The sequence below is a fragment of the Leuciscus leuciscus genome, assembly GCF_965113295.1.
Source record: "Leuciscus leuciscus genome assembly, chromosome: 18".
NCBI classification, from domain to species: domain Eukaryota; kingdom Metazoa; phylum Chordata; class Actinopteri; order Cypriniformes; family Leuciscidae; genus Leuciscus; species Leuciscus leuciscus.
Window position 1 is genome coordinate 21,489,408 of NC_138742.1, and position 27,480 is coordinate 21,516,887.

The 27,480-nt window shown below is 41.1% G+C and overlaps 2 long non-coding RNA genes across 2 annotated transcripts in view; both read left to right on the top strand.

The window, feature by feature from the left end:
- Nucleotides 1-27,480, top strand: part of LOC309480123 — a 390,541-nt gene that overhangs the window by 121,734 nt on the left and 241,327 nt on the right. The gene's annotated exons all lie outside the window — the stretch shown is intronic.
- On the top strand, nt 10,087-12,223 carry LOC309481299. Its single transcript, XR_014199975.1, has 2 exons — nt 10,087-10,259; nt 10,912-12,223. It is a non-coding gene; the product is annotated as an uncharacterized lncRNA (long non-coding RNA).

Genomic DNA, 27,480 nt, shown 5'->3' on the forward strand with positions numbered 1-27,480 from the left:
AACACTTATTGGTTTCTCTCCTATACAGAGTCTAATAATCCTGAACAAAAAGAGCAAACATGTCTTATGATCACTTGTGCTCTGAGTCTTCATGATGCACAAAGGTTGTAAATATAGACAACAAATATTGTTCTTCATGTGATGACCTAAACAGATGTGGACTTTAATCCTGATAAAACAAGAACAGCTAATTTAGCCTAAGCAATAAGATAAAGTTTATCTTACTAGAAAAGATAAAATTGCTTTTCTCTATTTAAATAAAGTAATACAAAAATGATCATTTGAGCCATTTAAGTGGGTTTCTGAAGGTGTTACTCAGTAACATCTCTTTTGTTACCATAGACAATAATTGCAAGTTACCTTCATCTATGGCTTTTGAGAGGAACCAGTAGGTGTTAGACTATGCTACAATTTTTACTACCGGTATATCAGCTTTGTCTTTTTGTTGAATACAAATATTTTGTTGAATATGTGTGTTTTTGCAAAAATAAATTACACCAAATAAAATAAATAAATAAATAAATAAAAACTCACATTTGTAAGGGATAAATAAATGTACAGTCTGTTTAGTATTGTCCTGTCACATGAAATCTAAATTTCACAACATGTATGCCAGATTTTTCCTCTTATTTTGCATTATTTAAATGACCATTAGCTGAAAAGACAATAAGCAACTGAACAGACAGCACATCCATCCTTCTGTCAAACCTACCATGTTTTCATTTACAAAAATTGTATAAAAATAATAATGATAAATGTCAACACACCGCCTCCAATGACAGCCATTGCATAAGATTAATAAACAAATCATATACATATAATAGAGGAGAATAAATAAATACATAAATAAAAGAAAACACCCTGAATTCCACTATATAGCTTCAGTTCAATGTTTATTGTACAATTACAAATTTACAATATAGATTTATCAAATTGTATATTTTTGTCAAGATGTAAAGCTCGGTGGAAAATTTCTGCTTAATGAGAAGACACACCTACTGTGAGGTGTTAAATACAAGTACAAGAGCTGTAATATAAAAAAAATATATAATTTAAAGTCTTCAATTGCTTGGACTTTCATAATACTGCATGTGAACTGAACTGACTTTTTTCCTTTGTTGCTGTGTACAATAAGTGCCTGTGTGTCTGTGTGAAGCAGGTAAGAAGTGAGGAGGGTGAGAGAGCGCAACAAACGCAAAGGTTTTAACCAATTACTGAAATGTTGAGAATGAGTTCATATTTGTGATGTCTTTAAACTGCTGCATGTGTCACATCACCATAACAACCGCTCAAATGCTTAATTGAAGCATTCAAAAGATTTCTCAGCCCACCCCCACACACTCACTCATGCACAATCAAAGAAACACTGGCTTTATGTGCTCACCACTTTGGCAGGTTCAGTATCACTAGAGCAGCAGAACTGCACTCAATTAACCCAAATATACAGTATGAGCAGAATTCAATGGAGTGAACTTAAAGATAAAAGTCACATGAAGTGAATTAAAGTGAGCATTTAGAGATCGCATTGACCCGTGCAGGAGATGTGGGAGGGGGGAAATAATTAATCACTTCTAATTCTGTGAATTTTCTTACAAATTTTAATACAGAATTTGCTCTAACAAAACAATAAGACCACTGTTACACTGCTGGCAGTGGCCACTTCATTAAAAACACGTTTATCTGCTTATTAAGCCAATCCGCCGATCATGAACACAAGAATTAAGAAAACAAAGTGACTTGCAGTATGATTATGAACTGTTTATTTACTAGATGACATGGTATTTTCGCAGCTGACTTCATTAAATCCAAAATTCAAAATTAATGAATTATTCTTTTGGGTCTAACAAAATTGAAAAACTGCTTTTTAGTGACTCACTGAATGACTCACCGACTCACAGGATGGGAAGTGAATTAGTGAATTATCAGTGAATACTGAATTAACTAAGTAGAGTCAGTAACAATGTTTTATTTCCGTAGCTGAAATTTTAGAGAACATGAATTTAAAGAGCCACAAGACTCGAAGTGTTACCACTGAAGATGTAAAAAAAGATTTAGTATAATCATCTTAAAGTACATGAGACACACATTTTTTAAACAATTTTAAAGGGATAGTTAACCCCAAAAAATCTGGTAATATATATGAAATATGGGTAATCAAACAGTTGATGAGCCCCATTCACTTCCATACTATGAAGTCAAAGGCCCATCAACTGTTTGCTTAGTGGCATTCTTCAGAAATGAAAGCTTTAGCATAAGTTCTGCTGGGAAGACTCAATTATTACGTCACTTATTGCTTCACTTCTATCCAATCATATTATTATGCTTATTGTATAAAAGCACGGTACTTACACATGTTTGAGTTCGCAGATACTGAAGCGACGATTAGTTCGCAGATGCTGACGCTTCAATTCAGTTCGCAGAACGACACCTGCGTTCGATTCATAACAACACAAGTAATATCGTTGATTTGATCTCAGCCATTTTCGCGGTGCGCGAATGCACCACGCTTGCAGAGGAAACGAGATGTGGCGGCTTTAAATCTCACGAGAGACGATCTCCTAACAGGGTTCTCTTACGAGAGGTCTCTCGTACTGCGTAAGATATCTTACGCTAGGGGAAAATCCTTTTCCGCGAGATATTGAAGCCAAAAATTATCCTTAATTTTGTAATAATGCAAAACGCGTTGCAGCAGCAATGCAGACATAGGCGAGACAGCTCGCGCGCCTATTGGCTGCTCTGCGGCAACTGCAGCAGCCTATCGAGCGAGGCCTGGCGTGACGTCAGACCCAATCAGGGCACTTCGCGCCCGCTGCGTCACGTCCCGCCGAAATGGGCGTGGTCTAGGCCTATAAATATCGCTCGCAGGCAGCTATTATCTGATTTTTCATCCTTCAAGCGAAGCACACGCATCGCTGGAGCTGGATTAGAAGCCGCGCCGTCGAGAGAGAGCACCTTCAGCGGGACGAGTCACTGAAGTCGCTGGCCGCGCCGCCTTCCTTGCCTTCCTGCTGCGCTTTCCGGCATTATATCCTTTCTCTGCTACTGTGTTTATGTATGTGTGTGTGCTCGCCGCCGCGACACACACTCCCATTGCACTAAAAGAGCTGGGCGTCTTTTTCAAGACGCCCCTTTTCCTGATCACGCAGCTCTCGCACTCGCTGACGGCGACTGCCCTCACTGCGAGTTAGGTACTGCCTATGGTGACTCTGAGGACTCACCTGGCATCCTTCTCCGAGACTGCTCCTCCGCCCCCCCCCCAACCCGCAAAGCTTGCCGGTTCGCCCGCTTGCCTTGCCTGCTTGGGGGACGATACCTGTTCTCCCTCTGTTCGAGCCGCGCACACCGCGCCGCTCACAGAGGATGTCAGGAGCGGGCGGTCACGGGGCTAGCTTTCTCTCTCCCTCTGTTCAAGCCGCGCAAACTGCGCCGCTCACAAGGGAGGCTGGAAGCGGACGGTCGGGGTTAGTTTTTCTTTACGTTATAAGAAAGCTACCCTGCCTTCTGCGCCCCATTCATGCGTCACTCACCGGCGAAAGGAGAAAGATGTGTTTTTTAGTCCCTCCGAGGATGGACTAACCTTCAATTTCTCATACATATTCCCAGTTCCCTGATCATGCGACTGGAAATATCAATATTGCAGCAGGCGAGCCTGTTTTAATACAAGCGCGCCTGCAAGCATACGCCGAAGAAAGCATGTGACGCTCTTATATGCTCGTGCATCCAAAAACCTTTGCGTTCCCCCCCTGTGGCTCAGTGGCGGAATCATTGGTTTTTCCCACGAGAGACCGGAGTTCGAATCCCGGTCTAGCGGCAGTTAAAATTATGCCGCCAATGCTTCGCTCTGTCAGTTCCCTGAAAAGCGACTGCAGACGTGCATTTTGCAGCCAACGAGCGCGTTGCACAACCCGCTCGCCTGCACCCAAACACCGTTTCTATGGTTTCCGTGCGTCACTGGCGAAAGGAGAAAAGAGCGTTTTCTGGTCCCCCCGCGGATGGACCGACCTCCTCTTTCTCGTACATTTCTCATTCCCCTCTGAAGTTCGGGCGACTGGAAATGTCTGTATTGCAGTGAGCAAGCCTGTTGTAATACACGCATGCCTGCAAACAAACGCCAGCACGTTGACGGTCTCTTATAATACTCGCGCTAACTGAGTTACAATGTGTCTCCCCCTGTGGCCCAGTGGCAGACTCTCAGGTTTTTGCACGCGAGAGACCCGCGTTCGATCCCCGGGTCTACCGGCAGATAAAATTATGCCGTCAATGCTCGCTCTGTCAGTTCCCTGAAAAGGCGACTGCAGATGTGTATTTTGCAGCCAACGAGCGCGTTGTACAACCCGCTCGCCTGCACCCAAACACCGTTTCTATGGTGTTCCGTGCGTCACTGGCGTAAGGAAAAAAGGGAGTTTTTCTGGTCCCGCTGCGGACGGACCAACCTCCTTTTTCCTATACATTTCCCATTCCCCTCTGGAATTCAGGCGACTGGAAATGTCAATATTGCAGTGAACAAGCCTGTTGTAATGCACGCAGGCCTGCAATAAACGCCAGCATGTTGACGCTCTCTGTTTCTATGGCAACTTCTCGCTCGTTCAGTTCCAGTAAATGTGACTGTTCCAGTGTATCCTGCAGTAAACAAGTCGGTTCTGTCACCCGCTTGCCTGCACACAAACGCCGTTTTTACGGCTACCCAGATAAATCCCATAAGTGTGAATTTTTTCTGGTGTCCCGGCCACGGCCGATGGTGCTTTATGTGTAAGAAGAATGCCCACTGCCCAGTGCCCATCTCTACACACAAGCACAGCCCGTCACACAGGGCTCGCGCACATGAATCGGCTCAGACCGATTGCGCTTCAAACATGGTGAATGTGCCCACTAACACCACGTTATGCATGTCTCACGGTTTCTGTAAAAACGAAACCAACGTGCACTCGCTTCACGCAAGCGAACGATGCTTTCGGTGTGATAAATGTGCCCGCTGTCCCGCGCCCACATCCACACATAGACATGACAGTTCCCACGGGAACCGCCCAGCCCTCCCCCTCGCGGTTAACCACCGCAGAGGAGTCGAGCGCGGGCAATCTGCCCGCTGTCATCAGCGCGCCCCATGCCTCAAATGTCACGAGCGACACGCTTGTGTTACAGCACACCGAAGCTTCTCCATCGCTGAGCGAGCGGAGCGCGCTTCGTATTCGACCCCTAGCTATCCATGCAGACGCATGGGCAAAGCTACCCGGGGTTTCGAAGTGGGTGCTGAACATTATAGAAAGAGGCTATTCGCTGCAGTTTCGCCGACGCCCTCGCCGCTATGTGGCGCGCGTCGAGACCACGGTAAAAGCAGAAGTAGCACATCTACTTCGAGCCGAGGTGACGAAACTATTGAGCAAAGGGGCCATAGAACCTCTCTCTCAAGATCAGAGCGAGGGAGGGCTATACAGCAGATACTTCCTGGTACCGAAAAAAGACGGGGGTCTCAGACCCATACTAGATCTAAGGCAACTGAACAAAGTGCTTGTGAAGCGACAGTTCAGGATGCTCACGACCAGGCAAATCCTTGTGCAGATTCGCCAAGGAGATTGGTTTGTGTCAATAGATCTGAAAGACGCGTGTTTTCAAATACAGATAGCGTCACGTCACAGGCGATATTTGAGATTCGCCTTCGAGGGCCAGGCATATCAGTACACAGTCCTGCCGTTCGGTTTGTCCCTAGCACCCCGTACATTTACGAAGTGCATGGATGCGGCGCTCGCACCCCTCAGAATGAGAGGCATGCGAGTGCTGAACTATTTGGACGATTGGCTGATTCTAGCGCAATCTCGCGCAGTGCTCATAGAACACATGACCATTTTACTCGATCACCTCGAGGATTTGGGTCTGAGTGTCAATTGGGCGAAGAGCTCCCTGTCTCCCAGTCAGAAAATATCTTTCCTGGGCACAGAACTGGACTCACTATCCATGATAGCGCGACTATCACAACAGCGCGCGGTAGACATTCGACGCACAGCGAACTCTTTTCGCTGCGGCGCGTCTGTCCCGCTCAAGAGATTTTCAGAAGATGCTAGGTCTCATGGCCTCAGCATCGTCAGTGCTCCAGCTGGGTCTGCTCCGCATGCGCCCGCTGCAGTTTTGGCTGAAAGCGCGAGTCCCACGCGAAGCGTGGGCACCCGGTTTGCTTCGCCTCAGGGTCAATCAGAAATGCGTTACAGCTCTGAAACCCTGGAAAGCGAACGACTGGTACCAATCAGGTGTAAGCCTGGGGACTTCCTCGAGGGTGAAAGTGGTGTCCACGGACGCGTCCACCTCGGGATGGGGAGCGCTGCTCGAGGGCAGACCGTTCTTCGGCCAGTGGTCAGAACGGGAGAAGCTCCTGCACATAAACTGCCTCGAAATGCTGGCAGTAGACAACGCACTGACGCGTTTTTGTCCCCAAATAAAAGGTCACCACGTCTTGGTCCGTTCGGACAACATGTCTGTGGTGTCCTACATAAATCGCCAGGGCGGCATCAGATCCGAGAAACTGTACAGGCTGGCAGAACGCCTCCTGGTATGGGCTCAGTGCAACCTGCGCTCGCTCAGAGCAGCGCACGTGCCAGGGATCATGAATATAGGACCAGACAGACTGTCCAGGAACAATGTTCCGGCAGGCGAGTGGTCTCTACACCCACAGACAGTCCAACTGCTGTGGAAGAAATTCGGCAGAGCGGAAGTGGACCTGTTTGCGTCTCAAGAAAACGCTCACTGTCAAGAATTTTTCTCCAAGAGCAGGAGCGCGCTGGCCCATGTGTGGCCCCGCCGCCCGCTCTATGCTTTTCCCCCCGTCTCTCTCCTGCCTCAGGTGATAGAACGGATCAGGGAAGAAGGATGCTCAGTACTGCTGGTAGCACCGTTCTGGAAAAACCAACCTTGGTTCCCAGCCGTGATGCAGTTAGCAAGTACTGCCCCGTGGCCAGTACCAGTGAGGAGAGATCTCCTCTCACAGGCCCGCGGCTCGATCTGGCATCCTCACCCGGAACTATGGTCCCTTCATGTCTGGGCCATCAACGGGTACATGTTGGACTCCCTAAAGGAGTATTAAACACGATCACGCAGGCTAGAGCTCCGTCTACAAGACGACTCTATTCTTCGAAATGGTCAGTGTTTTCGGGCTGGTGCACAGCCCGTGGTGTGTCACCCACAAACTGTGATGTGACGGAGGTGTTTTCCTTCCTACAAGAGCTGTTGGATGGGGGCAGGGCCCCCTCCACGCTCAAAGTTTATGTGGCGGCTATAGCAGCGTTCTCAGAAACAACGCTTGGTCAGTCAATAGGAAGGAACGATTTAGTCATCCGCTTCCTTAGAGGAGCTAAGAGACTGAATCCTCCCAGACCTCCCTCAGTCCCCGTATGGGACCTTTCTACGGTTCTGGAAGCCATGAAAGGTGCGCCATTTGAGCCTTTACAGTCAATCGATTTGAAACACCTGTCTTTCAAAACGGTGTTTTTGCTGGCTCTCGCTTCAGTGAAGCGCATAGGGGATCTGCACGCGCTCTCTGTGAGCGCGGCGTGCATGGAGTTTGGGCCCAATGACTCAAAAGTTATACTCAAACCTAAGCACGGTTATGTTCCAAAATCCCTCAACACACCGTTTAGGGCGCAGATTATCTCTCTGTCAGCCCTACCGGTCCCTGATGAGGAAAGAGACGCGAGCCTCCTTTGCCCAGTCAGGGCATTACGAGCTTATGTGTCTCGCTCGTCTGTTTTCAGACAGACGGAACAGCTCTTTGTTTCGTTTAGCGGACGTTCTAAGGGACTAGCCGCGTCGAAACAGAGCCTATCCAGATGGATAGTTGATGCTATAGCGCTGGCATACGCCTCCAAGGGCATGCAGTGCCCTTTGGGTGTCAGAGCGCATTCCACGAGAGGCATGGCCTCTTCGTGGGCCTGGTCAAGTGGGATTGCCTTGCAAGATATTTGTATGGCGGCAGGCTGGGCCTCCCCGTCTACATTTATAAGGTTTTATAACCTAGAGGTTCCCGCCCTGCAGGCCAGGCTGCTGTCGGTCTAAACTACCAGTATTATCTGACCTGATGCGTTCAGCTCAGAATGCTGCGTTTACTGAGCACAGCTCAATTTTCGACAGTTTAAAGCTGGGCAAACTGTGTAAGACCCACATTTTTTCCCATCAGTTCAGGCCGTACCCCGCCCTGTCTGTATGATGAAATTTGCGTCCCTTCGACGCTACTTTATGTGGAAAAGTGAGGCTGCACCCCTCCTTCTTCCCGGACTCTCTGTGAGTTCACTGAGTGATTGTGCACTATATGTACCCCGGGCTTTTGCCCTTGGGTCTTTGGTGTCAGATCTCAGCATGCACGGCGTTTTACACTGGGTCCCCTAGCGTAAGATATCTTACGCAGTACGAGAGACCTCTCGTAAGAGAACGTACTCGGTTACTAACGTAACCTCGGTTCTCTCTAGAAGAGGGAACGAGTACTGCGTATCTTGCCGTGCATGCACACGCTCTGGTTGCTTCGATGATGAAAAACCAGATAATAGCTGCCTGCGAGCGATATTTATAGGCCTAGACCACGCCCATTTCGGCGGGACGTGACGCAGCGGGCGCGAAGTGCCCTGATTGGGTCTGACGTCACGCCAGGCCTCGCTCGATAGGCTGCTGCAGTTGCCGCAGAGCAGCCAATAGGCGCGCGAGCTGTCTCGCCTATGTCTGCATTGCTGCTGCAACGCGTTTTGCATTATTACAAAATTAAGGATAATTTTTGGCTTCAATATCTCGCGGAAAAGGATTTTCCCCTAGCGTAAGATATCTTACGCAGTACTCGTTCCCTCTTCTAGAGAGAACCGAGGTTACGTTAGTAACCGAGTACGTTTTCAAGTTCAAGTTCCATTTTCAAGGCTTTCACGTTGGTAGCTTCCCGCGGCCACTGTTTACATCCCTATTAGGCTACTATGATTAAATTCCATTCAGGTAAGTATATTAATTTGCTACTGCTCCCTTCATCAGCGGTAAAGTTCAATTGTGACTCTGGTGACGCGGTAGTTTAAAAAAAAAAAAAAAAAAAAAAACTACTAATTTATTTCAGCGTTGTTGATTCCACGCTCTCATGGTTAATCGCTAAAATATTAACAGCTGGGTTGCTGAAAATAATTAAATCAAGCTTAAGAGCAACTTTATCAAATTGGCTTTATGTATGCCATTTACAGCTCGCGCTCTTCATCTGCTCACTCACTATGTGAGAGTGCCTGTCAATAAAGGAGCATACCTATTCAACTCGTTTTACGCCCTTATCTGAATTCGTTATTGCTTCGGCATTTATGGCGACGTTTTACTAATCACTTCCCGACCGCCGGGAAGATTTCGACTCATAGCCTACCTAGATTGCGCTTTAACCAATAAAAGGGGGCATTTTATCTCCGTTTATTTTCTGTAAATATAACTATCTATTATTCAAACATAAAACAAAAGCAATTAATAGCTACTGTTAAATTATTAAAAATAAATTCATAAGTTATAAATTTACAAAGGGTTTGTAAAAATTTGAAGTGATATATGTAAATATAACATCCAACGATCAACTAGCTTCTGATATGGACATATATGTATGCCGTAGAAGACATGGTTATGAAGGGTATATGTAGCAGGAGTATTCAATACAAAGGAAGTAAATGATACATTTACAGTGCTAATAATTCTCTATATCTCTATTCAATTTGACTTGTGGCATATAGGCCTATGATATGATTTTTCATATTAAGATCTTTTAATTCTTGAATTTAAGTTCTTCACTAACAGAAATATGGTACAACCGCCATAAAACAAATTTTCTTGGCGACTACTTTAATCCACCGATATGTGTCATAGAAATATCGACATTATAAGGATTTGATATTAAATGTACAAAGGCAGACTAAGGATGCTCAGGTCGAAGGTCACAGACTTTGCCAAAACTTGCCTAACACAGTAGAACTAACAGTTATAAGTGTAGAATATATAATTCAAACCAATCACCAGATGAATCTCAGTCAAGAAGACTTGAATGACATTATATTTTCTTATCTGTATGATTTAAATGTTTACCTATTTTTCTATTCAAGGAACTCACTTTTTGCCATGGCAGTGATCTCTCGGTCGTGAATAACTTCATTCATACAACTTGAGAGTAGTGTCAGGTGTACGCTGCGCAGCTGAGAAAGAGTCTATGCTCAAAAGTCAACAACAGAATATCAAATGTGATTGAGGTATCTTATCGGTATGCTGTCACCTTACTACAGGTAAGTATTTTACTGAGATTTAATAAGATTTAAAAATAAAAAAAATAAAAATATATTAAAAAAATAAAATAAAATAAAAATCTAAAAATTCACCATAAGTATCTCTTTAAGGCAGGGCATTTATTTCTCGTCTGTTAACTCTGGCCATAGTTGAAGGGTGCATATCCGTTCAGATTTGGACATTTGGAATAGCAAAGGTCAGATAAATTACCAAGCCTGCTCAGACTCCGTTCATTCGCACTTCACCGAAATTACCTTATAGCGGCTGCTAACATCTCTGGGTTCGAAGTGGTGGCAAAACTTATGTTGTATGTGCTAACGAAGCTCGGTTGCATCTCTAAGGCAGATCTTGTTAGACGATCATGCTTTTCCAGAGACGTTCAGCTGGGAATCCGTAGTCTCCAATTTCATGATTAAGGTCACGCAAGCTCATTCCTGACCACTGCAATGCCATAGCTACGCACTGTAGTCTTCAGGCGGCTCTGCCTTTCAGCAACCCTTATCCATCACCCTGCCCTCTTCTAACTGTGATCAAATAAATTAGTCACTCTGCTCAATCCAGCTAGACAGTATATCACTGAAGATGTGGCTCCCTACACCTTAAAAGCTTATATTTCTGCAGAATCGATTATATGTTTTGCTTTTCTTTCAGATTCCTTATTTCTTATCCGGATCACAGCCGGTTGTTCCTTCCTTATCTACAATTAGTAAAATCGATGTGTGGTGGGTCTCAGTGTCCCCATGGTGTGTGTGTGGGGTTTGGCTTGGAATGCCCTAAATACATTTCATATCCTATGCTGGAATTGTCATTGAGGGTGAGTAAGCGCATGGTTTTTGTCGTCCCTTTGGATGCAGTCGAGCTGTTGCTCCCGGAACAGGGCTGGAGTTCGACAGCTCGTTTTGCAGCTTTGCTTACCTCTCACAGACATTTCAAAACTTCTAGCTTATATTCAAACCAAGTCAGCCAAAGACGGAGAGACTCAAGAAGCGTCAACATGTAGACCCCATTTCCGGATGGTTAGTTGATGTATCATGTAGCTTATGCGTAGTTATCTTCTAGTATTGATTAGCTCATGCTGTTTGTTATGCTATAAATCATATTCCGGGAGCTGAATATATAACTTTATGGTTTGTGTTGCCACTAATCCAAAGGAATGCCGCACAGTCCCTCTCAGCATTGTTGTAGTCCTTAAAAAGCGATCTCTTTAAATTAAATCTTCAATGCTTGAACTTTGTGCATTGTAACTTTGCAGTTGTTATGCTTTAACAGTAACATTACAGAAAAGTGAAATCCATTTAACCCCCTTTTATTACCTCCCATCCATATTGGTTTCTTTTCCTATTTTCCTATTCAGATTGTATCCATGTTTAACTATGTTCATGGCTCATGCATCCAGGGGAATTTTCTTCAGATCTAACGCTCCGATCTTGCCCTAGGTCCTTTTTCTGATTCACCTTCTCCCCTAATTTCTTTACTCTTTCTTAAGCACTCCAACCGACTCTCAAGTTTCTGGTATCACATCAACAATTTCTAAAATTAGCAATACATTTTGTCCCTTCTCATCTGATTACATTCCTAAAAATCCGCTCTAGATTCTCAGATCACTTTCCCTATTTTCCTACCTACGAAGCACCTCTCTCTTAAGCGTGGTTCAGGACTCAAAAGCTGCAGTTATCTCCCCTCCAGTATAACGGTCATTCATTTAGGTTTGGGGCAGCCACTACAGCAGCTGAACGTGGCATTTCTACTTAAGCTTTCAAGATCCCGGGCAGATGGTCTTCATCTGCATTCAAGTCTTACATAAGACCCGATTCTAAAACTATTCTTAAAGCCCAGCAAGCTCTACAATAACCATAAGGTAAATAACTATGCAACTACTGGTGGTGGTGTCAATCTTATTTCCTTCATCCTGTTATTATTCTAGCCAGCACTCCTCAATGACTATCTAGTCATCTATTATGTGTGGCCTAGCGGCTCTGTTCAATGTGGCCTCGTCTCTATGTGGCTGTAGCAGCCGTTGTGCCTTTGTTACATGTTCGTCATTTAATAAAAAATAAAAAATAAAAATACTAAAAAAAATATATATATATATATATTTAATTATATATAAAAAAAAAAAAAAGTGACGGCTATTTCATGCGATATTCATGTTCTATGTGGTCTACTGTGACTGTGTAGCCTAATGTGGCTGTCCCGTGGTCTTGTGGCCATTAAATATGGCAGGTTCTGTGTGGCCTAGTGGCTCTGTCTTGTTGGCCTCGTTCAGTGTGGCTTAGCAGCCTTGTGGCCCGGTGGGCCTCGTCTCTGTGTCGGTCTCATGGCTTCGTGGTCCCATGTTGCCTTGTCCTATGTTCGGCCTTCAAGGCTGTGGCCCTTATGGCCTTGTTCTGTGTGGCTTAGTGGCCATTGTCCCGTGTGGCTTAGTGGCCGTTGTCTGTACGTCTCGTCTAAGTGTGGGATTATGGTTTGGAACTCTTTATGTTCTGTGTGGTCTACTGTGACCGTGTAGCCTAATGTGGCCTTCATGGCATGGTTAAATGTGGCCTAGTGGCCTTGTACTCAAGTATGTCTGTCTACGTGTGGCATTAGTGGCCTTGTGGCCACGTGGGCCTCGTGTACATGTGGGGCTTGGCGCCTTGTGGCATATGTTTGCCTTGTCCTTTCAAAAAGATGCCTGAACGGCCAGTGGCCCCCTCGGGGCAGAGGTTTTATGTGGCTTAGATGCCGTAGTCTTGTGTGGTTTGTCTTCACGTGGCTCTAGTGGCTCGGTCTTGTCATTAAAAGATGCAATGGTGGCCAGTTGCCCCCCGGGGCATAGGTTTCGTGATCTTAAGGCTTAAGATATAAATAAAAAAAAATAAAAATAAAAAAATAAATAAAAACTTGTGTTGTCCAGTCTTACCTCGTCTCTTTGTGGCATTAGCGGCCGTTGTGGCTTAGTAGCCTCGTCTCTGTGGTCTATTGTGGCCGTGTGGCTCATTAAAGCCTCGTCTCTGTGGTCTATAAAGGCCATGTGGTTCAATGAGGCCACAGTCTGTGTTATGCTCAGCCCCAGGTGGCTGCTATATGTGGTCCAAGGAGGCCTGTTTATTATTTTTGCCAAGGCGGCTGTCTGTGTGGTCCAATGTGACCTAGTCTATGCAAGCCAAAAGCGGCATTGCCGGTCCAATGAGGCCTCGTCTCTGTGTTTTCCTAGGAGTGAACTGGCAATATATAAAAAAAATAAAAAAAAAAAAAAATAAAAAATTATATTAGAATTGTCCTTCTTCCCTATTAAACTTTAGGCACACTGTATTTCTCACATCTAATTTGTATCTTCACCATTTGTATCTTCCTTCTCTATTTTTCAGGAACCCCAGGACTCTAGACTGGTGGGTATACTCAGTTACCATCTTTTGGGGGTTGGCGTGCCCCGTCCCGGTGTATTCATACTCCACCTATTTTTGGGGGTCGGCTGCGCCCCTGCCTTCATCTTTAGGCAGGAATTGCAGATCCGATACTCTCGGACTATGCACTACGGACGGGGCCTACGCCAAATGACTTTGTAGATTATCAGCTTGCTGAGCTGTCAATAAATGTATGGTTTATTGAAATAACTCTCCCGAGTCTTTCTGGTAGAAATGAAAGCTTTAGCATAAGTTCTGCTGGGAAGACTCAATTATTACGTCACTTATTGCTTCACTTCTATCCAATCATATTATTATGCTTATTGTATAAAAGCACGGTACTTACACATGTTTGAGTTCGCAGATACTGAAGCGACGATTAGTTCGCAGATGCTGACGCTTCAATTCAGTTCGCAGAACGACACCTGCGTTCGATTCATAACAACACAAGTAATATCGTTGATTTGATCTCAGCCATTTTCGCGGTGCGCGAATGCACCACGCTTGCAGAGGATACGAGATGTGGCGGCTTTAAATCTCACGAGAGACGATCTCCTAACAGGGTTTTCAAGTTCCATTTTCAAGGCTTTCACGTTGGTAGCTTCCCGCGGCCACTGTTTACATCCCTATTAGGCTACTATGATTAAATTCCATTCAGGTAAGTATATTAATTTGCTACTCTACTGCTCCCTTCATCAGCGGTAAAGTTCAATTGTGACGCGGTAGTTTAAAAAAAAAACTAAAAAAAAACTACTAATTTATTTCAGCGTTGTTGATTCCACGCTCTCATGGTTAATTGCTAAAATATTAACAGCTGGGTTGCTGAAAATAACTAAATCAAGCTTAAGAGCAACTTTATCAAATTGGCTTTATGTATGCCATTTATCAGCTTGCTGAGCTGTCAATAAATGTATGGTTTATTGAAATAACTCTCCCGAGTCTTTCTGGTAGAAATGAAAGCTTTAGCATAAGTTCTGCTGGGAAGACTCAATTATTACGTCACTTATTGCTTCACTTCTATCCAATCATATTATTATGCTTATTGTATAAAAGCACGGTACTTACACATGTTTGAGTTCGCAGATACTGAAGCGACGATTACCCCCATCCTCCCCACCACCACCAGGATGGTCCCGTCCATACCTCCCAGGAGGGGGGTCGGCTGCGCCCCTGCCTTCATCTTTAGGCAGGAATTGCAGATCCGATACTCTCGGACTATGCACTACGGACGGGGCCTACGCCAAATGACTTTGTAGATTATCAGCTTGCTGAGCTGTCAATAAATGTATGGTTTATTGAAATAACTCTCCCGAGTCTTTCTGGTAGAACATCTTTTGTGATCAGCAGAAGAAAGAAATTCATTCAGGTTTGGAAAAACTTGAGGGTGAGTAAATGATGACAGAATTTTTTGGGTAAACTATCCCTTGAACATAATAATCAGCCCAGAAAAAAAAAAAAAAAAAAAAAAAATGAGGACATCTGATCACACTGGTAATTATCTAAATGAATGAAAACCTCTTATCACGAAACTGTGCAATTCTATAACGGCAGCCAGAGCCATACATATTTGGCTCACAATATAATGGAGCTGCAACCTCCTCCAAACTGTGTTAAACTGTGTTGAACCTCTTGACAGCTTTGTGTTTCCCCACAGAATCAGAGCTTGTATTGATGTTACTAAGCTTCTAAAATGAGCACATCTAAAGAAGAACTATACTGAAATGGCTAAAGTTTGCAAGTTCCATGGCATCAAACCTTTGAAATTCTGTTTAGTACTTTGCAGAGTTATGTTCATGAAAAGGTTTATACTTATTACTTTTAAACGAGTGAAAACTGTGACCGCCAAGTCTGTACTAAATTTGTCTGTAATACAATCGGCAAAAGTAAAAAGCTAAATGTAGGCTACAGAGCAGGGTCCCTCAAATCCACAGAGTTTAATTCAGACCCTGATCAAACTCACCTACAGTATCTGCAATTTTCAGTATCTGCAAAATCAAAGACGTTGATTGCATTCAGGTGTGTTTGATCAGGGTTGGAACTAAACTCTGCAGGACAGTGGCACTTTGAGGAACCCTCAGGTAAAAAGGAACTACACCATGGTTACATGACTTCAACGTCGCCATCTCTAAGCTTCCAACCACTCTTTCAGTCTTTATTTAAAAAGCATTTCCTGCATAGGCGTAATTCTATGGGGGGACAGGGGGACAGGGGGACATTTGCAAATGCGTCTTTCTTTCCAGCTCCGAAAATATAAAATCTCGGCCGGTCCATTTCCCAAATCCATTCGACTGGCCTTACACTATACATTAACAAAACCTATTTCTCCAGAAATCCATGTCATGTTTTCCCTATACCTTTAGTAGCTTGTGCACCGTCAGTGAGTTAGGAAAAAACAAACAGAAGAAGAGTTAGGAGCGCGAAATCTGACAGACATTTGGCACATATCTATGAATGGTAAATATCCTGTATTTGGCTGACATAATCCCTTAGATAACGACCAGGTGAATTTCACTAGAATTTAGAATTGTAGAATTTGTGCATTTCCACTGTAATACTATACAGCTTGTATGAATGAGGTTGGACAGAATTTATAGAAAACAAGTCTGCAAAAGCTTAATAGCCATGAGTGACATCCGCAAGAATGTGTTTGGATCATTTTAATAAAAGTGTTAAGGGTGGCATGTTACAAAGTATGCACTGGTTCATTTTATTTGAATATTTAAATTCCGCTTTGTGACTTAATAGCCTGTATTAAGCGGCTTTACTGTGTACTGTATATCGGTTTCATAAACCTTCTTGAAGTTAATTACTTTGTTTGATTTATAAAGATGTGTCAAGAATTTTATTGTGATGCAAAAATATTCTTCCTATTTTTTTTTAAAATACAGCATTTTGAAAATAGGACCTATATGAGCCTACATTGGCCTACAAACTGTATTTATTATAATATGTGGCTTAAGCACTTCAGCGAGTTTATTTTTAAACTGACAAGTTACTTTTGTTTAAATTTCTACAAAATAAACAGCATTTTCCCTCATTAGCACTTCCAGGTCTCCCTTGCAAAAGAGATTTTTAATCTCAATGGGCTTTTCCTGGTTAAATAAAGGATAAATAAATAAAAAATAAAATTAGTACACAACTGTTTTACTATCATTACTCAAGACTTGATATTAGAATATTGTTATCCTGTAACAGTAATTTTATCAAAATGTTTATAGCCACTATATGTTTATAGAAGAATATAAGAGAGAGATCACTGGCCGCTTTGTTGTCAATTCAGGCTTGTAATTGATGCCGATGCTGAAATCATTACAGGGTGAGTATACGTTGGTTTGCCGATCAGATGTAATAAAATTCCTTGTTGTGTTATACAATTACAAACATTTGGACTCTGACTTTTATTTTATTTTGATTAAAAAAATGTGTGCATGCGCCAACACAAAAAGTCCCACAGCTGTCCCCCCCAATGTGTGATTGACAATTTCGCCCTTGATTTCCTGAAAGTCTGAGTTAGAATTGTTCGCAATATCTTGAATATAAACACAATGAGGCTGTGAAAGCGAACAAGTGAGATGGGTTTACTTGTTGCCACTTGATAGCAACTACCTTTTTCAAGAAAAGTAAAATCTTAAAAATATCATGAGTGTGGTGCTTTGTCATAGAATAAAACGTGAAAATATATTTTCAGCTTGATAGGATTCACAAACCTTATTTCTTATTTCCATTCAAAAAGTCCAGTGACTTCAGGACAATGGAACCAAAAGTGGTAAATGCAAACTTGTTTCAGGGTTTTGGCCTCCAAAAATATGCCATCCCTGCAGCAATATCTTTATCACTTTTCTCAGAGAATTCTGAGCTACATATAAATGAGTTATCTTATTACATGCAGGTCTATCAGTGCTGTGCTTTAGTTTCACACTCATTACAGTTTTTCTCAATTGCTAAAACACTAAAACCCATTGGCTGAATGAAGTTCTCAGTTGCCTGAACTCATTTAGCTAATTGTGCAGTCTGTTTTCAATACCTTAAACCATTCCACATGGTAAAACACAATTTGCAGATCCCACTTAGACTTTTCAGCAAAACGCTAAACTCATTCTCATTCTCAAAACACATTCTGCACTCTATTGCACATGTCATCCATACTGGTAAACACAAGTGGCAACGATCAAATACAAATAGAGAACACACGTCATTGATTGAACACAACCACTCAAAATGTATTTAACCTGTTTCAAATGATGCCCAAAGACAAGAAGAAGCACACTGATCACATGTTTACTCCTTTGATTTTTGTCCCTTTTAATATTGTATACTGTAGTACAGTGCATTGTAGGCTGTATACTGTACAATGAACAAATTGTATGGCCCTGAACATTGTGCTTTCCATTTGTTACAGTAACAGCACTGACTACTCAATAGATTTTGACTGGTTGGAGGTTCATATCAACAAAGAACAAGAATTACAGTATCACAGAGACCAAGGACAAGTTTGTGAGATGCAGGGTACAGTACTGTAAAAATAGGGGTACAAGGAGGAGGAAGAACAAAAAAAATTTGCAAAGAGCAAAGCAGAGTAGTAATTTCTGATCAGTTTTGATCTACTATGATAGTTTTCGTTCATCAAAAGACAATGACGGAAAAATATGAAATTTGTTTTGAGATTAAAAATGTACTTCTCCCTAAAATTTTTGATTGTACAGTAAGGTGTCACAAGTAAGTCTACAAACAGAATAGCAGTCTGTAGATATCTTTCGAGAACTATATGTTTTGAACAATGTGTTTTCTATTTTCTGGTGTATTGTTTACTGACTGCTTGATAGTGTATTGATCACTTTTGATCACTTTGTTTAAGATTTGAGAGCAGTGTTTGATTTTGAACACAGGTAAAACTGTTTTGAGGCGACGGTTTCATTTTGCAAGAGGAGTCAGAGGTTTTGTAAATAGTGCTTGAAGATGAGGTTTTGTGTTTAATGTTTTCAGAAAAAGGAGCAAGGTTTCAGAAATTGTGTTTTAGCAATTGAGAAAAACTGTAATAACATAATGAGGACATGGTTGATTAGAACACATAATAATCACAAAACCATATATTTGGTAAGCATAATAATGCACATAAATAATTTATATTTGTTATAATGGTGTGCACTGTACCCTGGTATCCTGGCAAAGAACATTTCTGGATCAGTGCATTCCTGTTTTGTATTCTAAGTCAGATGGAAAGGTCTACCTTGTTACCATTGGTGCCTGAAGGGAATGTGGTCTTGACCATTACACACTGTCCATAACAAATCACTTGGTTCTTCTGTCATCCTATCATCATATTTCATTGTTTTTTGTCAGCCCGTTCTGCACCTTATACTCCTCGGAGTACATCTCCGCCTATACTTCAACATGGATATCTACTCATCACCTCAAGCTAAGCCTTAACAAGACTGAGCTGCCCTTCACAGCTGTCACAACCTTCATCTCGGTTAAAGGTCACACAGGCACTGCATCCTAATGCTAAAAGAGTTCAACACAATCACACCTCATACCTCCATGCAGCTCTTTCTGCATCTTCCACACAATCCAGGCTGACACTAACATGGACACCAAGTAACGACAGTTAGAAGTTGTTTGGTTTATCCCTTGCATTCATCCTATAGTTAGATGTTTATTGATTCCTGAAGGGAAATGCAGGACACAAAAGTACCAGATTTCAAAAAGACACAATGAGCATACTAGATGTCCAGGCAATCAGAGCACATCAAGAGCTATTACGCACAATTGATAGCGGTGTCAGTAAAGAAAGTTGAATGTGGTTCTACTTTTGAAGGCACTAAGGAAATGGTTCAAATTGATCAATTCCCTTTCAAGGGAACTCGCGTTGCATCGAGATGACGAGGGTGACCACCCGTCCCGCTTTGCGTTGTGCCGCACAGCATTTTCACCCCTTCGCATATTGAGAAAATGTCCCGCATTTTCATCAGTCTGTTTTTTTATTTTTTTATTATAGAAAACATGCATGCGTTCTTTTGCCTTTTTAAGAAAGCATTTTATTTATTCTTTTTGCGGAGTAGTTTTTCACCTATATTTCCGCGCTTCGTTAGAAGTACAAATACAACAGCCATTTTTTTAAATCCTATCCAATGGTTGAAAAGAAAGGAGTAAACACGGTCACTAGTAGGTTGTGACGGCTGTCAATCAAAATGTGGAGCGTTGATTCGTTCCATGTGTTCCCTGTCAGAAAACAAATGGATAGCCTAATTCGGTAAATAAAAATTTTACAAGGCGGCATAATGGCAACAAAAAAGAGAGTGTGCTCTCTGGTGCTGGAGGAGAACATCATTTATCAACTTGTTGCCTGCTGTGGTTGTTTTAATTCACATTCTTTCTAAAAATATGAAAGTTTTTAGTTTAATATATTCTTAATATATAAGACTGTCAATTAACTAATTTCATGTTGTTTTATATTTATTTTGTTGGATCAAAAACAGTTGTCTGCATGATGCCTGCTGTCTTTGGGCTCAATGATGTTGAATTTCAATGACAGCTAAAATAAAGACATGTTATGTTATTGTGATGAAATGGTGTTTTCTGGAAGGGACTAAAGAAAAAAGTATTTTTATCAGCTGAAAGGTGGAATACAAATGTTTTTATTAAGTTAGATAGACATTATATAACAGTTTCAGGTTATGGTTTAGTGTTGGTAACATGTCCCACATTGTCCCACACAAACTTAGTAATCCTCCCACATTTGGTTTGTTTGATAGTGGTCATCCTGTGGGAACGCTCTGCGTTATTGCGTTGTGAAGCACTTGTGAAATCAGTCCAGTGGCGTATAGGCGGGTGACGTCAGGGCAAGAAGCTATAAAGCGCACAAAAGACCAAACATTGTCAGCATCTGTGTCTTCAGCAAGCGCTCTGTGTGAAACTATCTCTGTCTATTTATTGTTGTTTGTCCACAAGTATATCATATATCTAGACAGGAATATAATGGCGAGCAAACAGCATTTTGGATTGTGTGTTCCTCCCTGCCCTCGCTTCATTACGAGTGGGTATACACGCGATTTATGTGTTGTTTGTTTGGGAGTAGAGCATGCATGGTCAGCTCTAGTAAAAGGGGGCTGACAGTGTTCATTCATAAATTCCTGACGTGTTACATATGCACTATCGAGAGTTTTAGCTCTACTCCTGTTGGCTTTTTTCTCGAGGGAAGAAAGTCAGTAAAGATTCCTTGGCCCGGATCTCGCGTTTGCTGAGGCAGCGTTTCTAGACTGTTTCTACTTGTCTGGTTGATATTTGGCTGCATTTAATTTGAGATAATTAAATATGTACTTATCTGATCTCTGAGGAGTTAGATGTCTGTATTAATATACTATTCAGCCTTTCATCCAGACAGTGTTTACTTGTCTGGTTGATATTTGGCTGCATTTAACTTTTGAGAAAATTAAATATGTAAGATCTTATCTGATCTTTGAGGAGTAAGATGTTGGTATACTATTCAGCCTTTCATTCAGACCGTGTTTACTTGTCTGGTTGATCTTTGGCTGCATTTAATTCTGAGGAAATAAATGGTGAAATTCTTGGGGGGAAATCAATAACACCTCATTATACGGTGCCCTTCGGGGCGCAACAGTCTCCAGCGAGTTCTAGTCTCAGGCGATCCCTTATCTCAGTGTCCGCCCGGAAACGTAGCGGCGCTGGGATTCTCACCCCCCTCCGAGGAGGGTCTCAGAGCAATCAGTTCGGCTGTTCCCTGCTGGTGCACTGTTTCAGGGCACCGAATTGGTCACTTGAGTAATACCAGAGACAGTCTCGAGTGGCTGGTCCTCTTCATTTCCGGGGGGAAGTGGTTAACACGTCACTATACGGTGCCCATTTCCCATCGATGCCTTCGGGGGGCCATTCTGCCAACCCCGCCACCTCATGTGCGTCGGAGCGCAACAGTCTCCGATGAGTCCATATCTCCGTGTTCGCCCGGAAACGTAGCGGCACTGGGATACTCGCCCCCTCTGAGGAGGGTCTCTGAGCAGTCAGTTCAGTTGTTCCCTGACGGTTCACCATATAGGGCACCGAATTGGTCGCTCGAGTAACACCTAGACCAGTCTTGAGAGACTGGTTCTCTTAGTTGATTTTTTTTTTTTTGGCAGCGTGGGAACTTCTGCCAAACATATCTCAACAGAAGCAGTCCTGGGGGACTGGGGTTCAGGCTAGCGCTCTCAACCGCAGCCTTCTAGGGGTAAGATGAATCTGAGGACTGTCATTGTTTCCAAGAAGGCTGCAGGAAAAAGGTCCTGACGCCCGAGGGGTCAGGCCAACGAGGGCATTGATGATTACACACAAGACAGGCACTGGTCACTACCTTGGTATAGACGTTCCCACAGCGTCATCTCGACGCAACGCGAGTTCCCTTGAAAGGGAACCCGTCAGTTACGACTGTAACCTTGGTTCCCTGAAGAGGGAACGAGACGTTGCGTCACTCTGCCATACTTCCAGCGTGCCTGTGATCGACTTGCTTTGACCTATCAGAAGTTGACAATGTTTGGTCTGGGTGCGCTTTATAGCTTCCTGCCATGACGTCACCCGCCTATACGCCATTGGACTGATTTCACAAGTGCTTCACGACGCAATCACGCAGAGCGTTCCCACAGCGTTTCAGTCATAACCAAGGCGTTTTCAATCCATCAGCTACATGATACCACCAAAAAGAATGAAACTGCATGCCAAATGTGCATAATATCTGGATGAAGAACATTTCTGAATTTACACTTTAAATTACCATATTAAAAGTCTAATGTGAGTATATGCTTACGGCAGGATAATTACTGCACATCCATGATTAGTACTTAAGGGCAATTGCGCATGTTTAGTAAGATACATTTAATTAAATGTTTGACATTAATGTAAATGTATATTTCAAAGCATTAATACATATGACAGTCACCATCAAAGCCTTTTATATACAATGCATTATTTTTTAATGCATTAATAATGCAGTTATAATGCATTGTATGATCTCATGAATAATTGTAACCATAGTTACAATACATTATAATACTTATGTTACACCTTTAGAAAGTACAATGCGTTAACCAATTTCAGATGTAACAAGGAATCTGTAAATACTATAATGCATTATAATGTTCATTATGAATACCCTCATAATGCATTATACATAAAGGCTTTATAAAGATTTACCAAACTCTCTATGTTATCTGTAAAAGTGTCTATCAATTGTTTTCTGATTAAATGAAAGGTACATAGCATTCATGTCAATGAAAGCAATGCCTGATCATCTTTATAACCAACCGAAATGGAACAAATCACTTGGGAAGACATTTCAAGGCTAAACTGTTCTGGTTAAATTATATTGTCAAATCTAAATGAATTTTCAAATACACACACAATATATAAAAAAAATATCTTTCATATCTTTCTTTTATGAAATAATCTTTCATCAGAAAATGTAATAAAGAAACAGCACCAATACTTACAATGATTAAGTCGCAGAGAGCCAGTTTTTACCATCAGTGTTTATCGTTAACTGCAACTAAAACCATTCCTTAAAATTTTATGAAAGTTTTTCATTTCAGCTATTTGCCAAAGCAGCATTTTTCAAAGTTTAGTTTAAGTTGAAGTCCTGTCTAAAATAACCAAAACTAAACAAAAACCCTAACCCTAAACAACAATTGTTAAATTCAAAACAATCAAAATTAAATACTTTTATTTAGAATTGATTACATTGATTTGTAATTATTTAAATATATATTTAAAGAGAAATTAGTGACATTGAGAGAAAAGAGGGCAGAGAGAGTTTAAAAGCAGACGTGTGACGAAAGAAGCTGCACAGCAGATAGAGGGTTAAAACAAGCCCCAAGGGTGGGCACACTTACCTGCATATCAAAGGAACGTCATGGCAGTGAGGTGCTAAAAGGGCTTTTGAAGCTAAACTCACTGCAATGCTTCACAAATATACCACACTTCAAAGATCTGTGAGAAAATCTCTAGGTGCAGACATGATAACATCACATAACTGGAGCATTGCCTCCATACTCGAGCAGGTAAGCCTTTTAACCTAAACCAAAATATCAATATCATAAAGCACTGTGGGATATAGAGGTACAGGCACTTGTACCCTTGTATCACAGCAGGATTTTGATATGCCTTCAACTACATGGAGCCAAAAATGGACCATTTCCCTAAAGCATCCTGTAGAGCCTCTTTTAATCTCCACAGGAAGTTTTTGTTTCGTACAAACATATCAGTTATGTTAAACAGGATGGATAATTAGGGGTGCGTGCAAATGCAGTAATCCTATGCTATATATTTGCTCATATTTAATGAAACAGACCCCTCACCCAAACAGGCCTCCGGTTACCATGGCAACAAACACAAACTAGCAAGATAAGACGGGTTTACGACCAAAAGGAATTCAGAGAGAGAGTTGGACTTACCACTCTAATGCCAATAAAACAGACTTTTCTCCATTAATTCATAGACTACACTTTCTATGAATGAACATGCAAATCCCCAGGACAATGTGTGTATTATTATTGTCTTGTATATTGTCTTTTTGTAGTGTATACTGTTTTGTGCAAGCCTTAAAGTCCCTCTGTGGTGAAAATCAAGGTTTTAATATTGTTTATATGTCTATGTGGTGTTTTTAATATGCTTTAAGATAAACCATGTGCAGAATTTTCTCCTAAAAACTGCAGTGAACCAAAGACAGTCTCAAAAACGCGATTTGAAGTCGCTAGTGTTTCTGACGTCACAAACTACATTGTAACCAATCACATCAACGTGTGATCGTCAACGAGTGGATCTCTGAGCTGGTGTGAGTGAGGCAGGGCTACTTTCCATGAAACGCATACTAAATGAGGCGAGAGTGTAGAGTTACATTCAAGCTATTTTAAGGAATTAATAAATATTTCTCAAGGAAAAAAAAAAACGCTTAAATATTTAGTTTTAAAGGATAAAAAGACTGACTACAGGGGGACTGTAATATTGAACCACTAGTTAATGAAATCTATATCATGCTTCCAGTCAAATGTATACTTTCTTAACATCATTCACATTGGGCTATACCATGTCTTTATAATTTCAGTGAGACTCTTGCTACACTAATTCGAGTTTAATGGCACACAAATCTGCGAGCTTGAAATTACAGCCTTTTCATTGGTCAAGCCAAACTTGAGAGGTGTGACCTCTGCAGAAGTAAAAGGGCATTATCTCAGTCTTGTTGCTGTTTGTGTGTGAAAAGACTGGAGACACCCGGTCCGACCGCGACGCTGCGGGACCTCACTTTCCCCAGTGCGTAGCCAGAGGGGCTCTAAAGTCAAACTCAAGCTGTATCTTTCTCCCGACAGCAACTGAGTCAGGCTAACATCGCTGAAGTTCATAGTTTTGTAGCTGTAGGCCCCTTGTTGCCAATGTGCTTTAAATTAAGAAACTGATGGTTCTTTACTGTCACTTTATTAAAGTTCCCTTGATGAAAACTTCACCTTGTTTATTATTCAATATTAGTTGTATATTTTTTTTATTTGACTTTTTCACACTAATGTCAAAGTTCAGAGTGATCATCTGTAATTGATCTGCTTAGTAATGGCTCTTTTATTTTAGCCATGTATTAGGTTCAAAGTTAAAGTATTCTTATATCTCACTGACTCTCATAGTAATGAAATACACTGTACAATAAAGCTCAATTACAACCCGCAATGTACTGCACACATGAGAAACAAGAATGTGAAATGAATAGAATAAAAACAAAGATGATTACAATAACATACAAATAATAATTATAGTAATAAATTATCAATATTGGCATGGTATCATATCCGCTTCAAATTGTTTGTATCTAGTATGCCAGTTTTTGTTTTAAAACTCCTACCTTTACCTCCTACGCCACATTAATGGTCGAAGTCTCAACCTTTAACAGTGGGTTGAATCTGAACAGTATTGACAGGTTTATGTAATATACATTTGTTTGTCATAATATATGTCATTCTCATGCTTCTGGTCACAGTGGGGGTTTAACAGGCGTGCATTTTAATGATACACCTTACACTAGGCAAACACAATACAGGACACAATATAAACGCACACAGCGGCAGATGATGGCCTTGTTCACTCCATGTGCAATTACAATTATGATGAGGTTTTTGTTCTGGGAGGAAATAGCTCCTTATAGATGAGATCTAATTCTTGCTCTCATGGCTCATTTACTCTCTCATTAATGTTCACATGAGAAAACTGTATGTACAAGTTATTTCGTAATTACACTCTTTAACAACAATGCACATGTGATGTGGCATTTTACTAGCCCCAAAAATAAAAATAAAAATAAAATAAAAAATTAATTTAGAAATAACTACAATAGGCAATTGTTTTATAAAGTACCTTTCTGCAACAATTACATATATATATATCCCTCTGATGGTCCTCGGTCATTTCTGACCGAATAATTTTCTGTTTTGAATTTCTAAAAATCACAGCTTCATCGGAAGGTTATGATACTTGGTGACTTTTCTGGGATTAGGTATGTGAATACAAAAAAAAATTGAGGTCATGATCCGAGCATGCTAAGTGGTCGTAAAAAAAATAGTCACACTCGTGGTCTTCGGTCAAAAATGACCGACCCATAGGAAATGAATGGGAAATTTACAAAAACACAAAAATTCTCTGAATTTTTGTCTGTACAATCTACAAATCGGACACGATTCTAAAAAAAAGTACACCGTAGTAAAGGGGTGACACTCTACAACATCAAGAGTGCAAAAAATTCACACCCACCCACACACACACATACAAACACACGTTTATACACATACACACCAATAAATTCAGATTACAAAAATCTGTTTTGAATTTTTAAAAATCACAGCTTCATCAGAATGTTACGAAACTTGGTGACTTTTCTGGCATTAGGTATGTGAACACACAAAAAAATTGAGTTCATGATCCGAGCATGCTAAGTGGTCGTAAAAAAATTAGTCACGATTTTGGTCTTCGGTCAAAAATGACCCCCATAGGAAATGAATGGGAAATTGACAAAAACACAAAAATTCTCTACAAATCAGCCACGATGCAGAAAAAAAGTGCTCAGCTATGAAGGGGTGAAGCTCTAAAACATCAAGAGTGAAAAATAATTATTTTATATAATATATATATAATATATAATATAATATAATAATTATTAAAATTATTAAAATAATAATTAATAAAATGTTATAAACCTTGGCAAAAAGTATTATTTGAGAATTTCTAAAAAAATACATTCAATCCACATCTTAAAAGTAAGTAATTTGGTCCAAAAACAACTAGAATTCACAAACATCTCCATTTAGAGCTATACAGGCATCTAGTGGTAAACCCATGCAATAACATGTTTTATTTAATTTTATGTTTAATAAATTGATTAATTTTATTTTATTGAATTTTTTTTCTGAAAGCCTAGTCTCTATTTTACCCGAAAATACTGCATAGAATTTTTTTTTTTTTTTTATACAAAAAAAAAAAAAAAAAAAATTATTTCCAATGGCAAAAAATGGACTATAAATATTGCATAAATATTAATAAGTTCAATCAAATTGTCTCAAAATTCTAAATTAAAAAGAATAAATATTATAGAACAAAAATAAATTGCATTGGTTTTTACTGGGATGGAGGAAGTTTCATTTTTAGGTGTCCGGTCATTTATGACCGGGAAGGCCCCCAGCACTGTGACTGCTAAAGGAAGACCATCAGAGGGATATATATATATATATATTTTTTTTTTTTTTTTTTTCAGGTTTAGACAACAAAAATCAGTGGTCCATGATTAATTATTGCCCTTACAGTTAATGCCCTATAATTT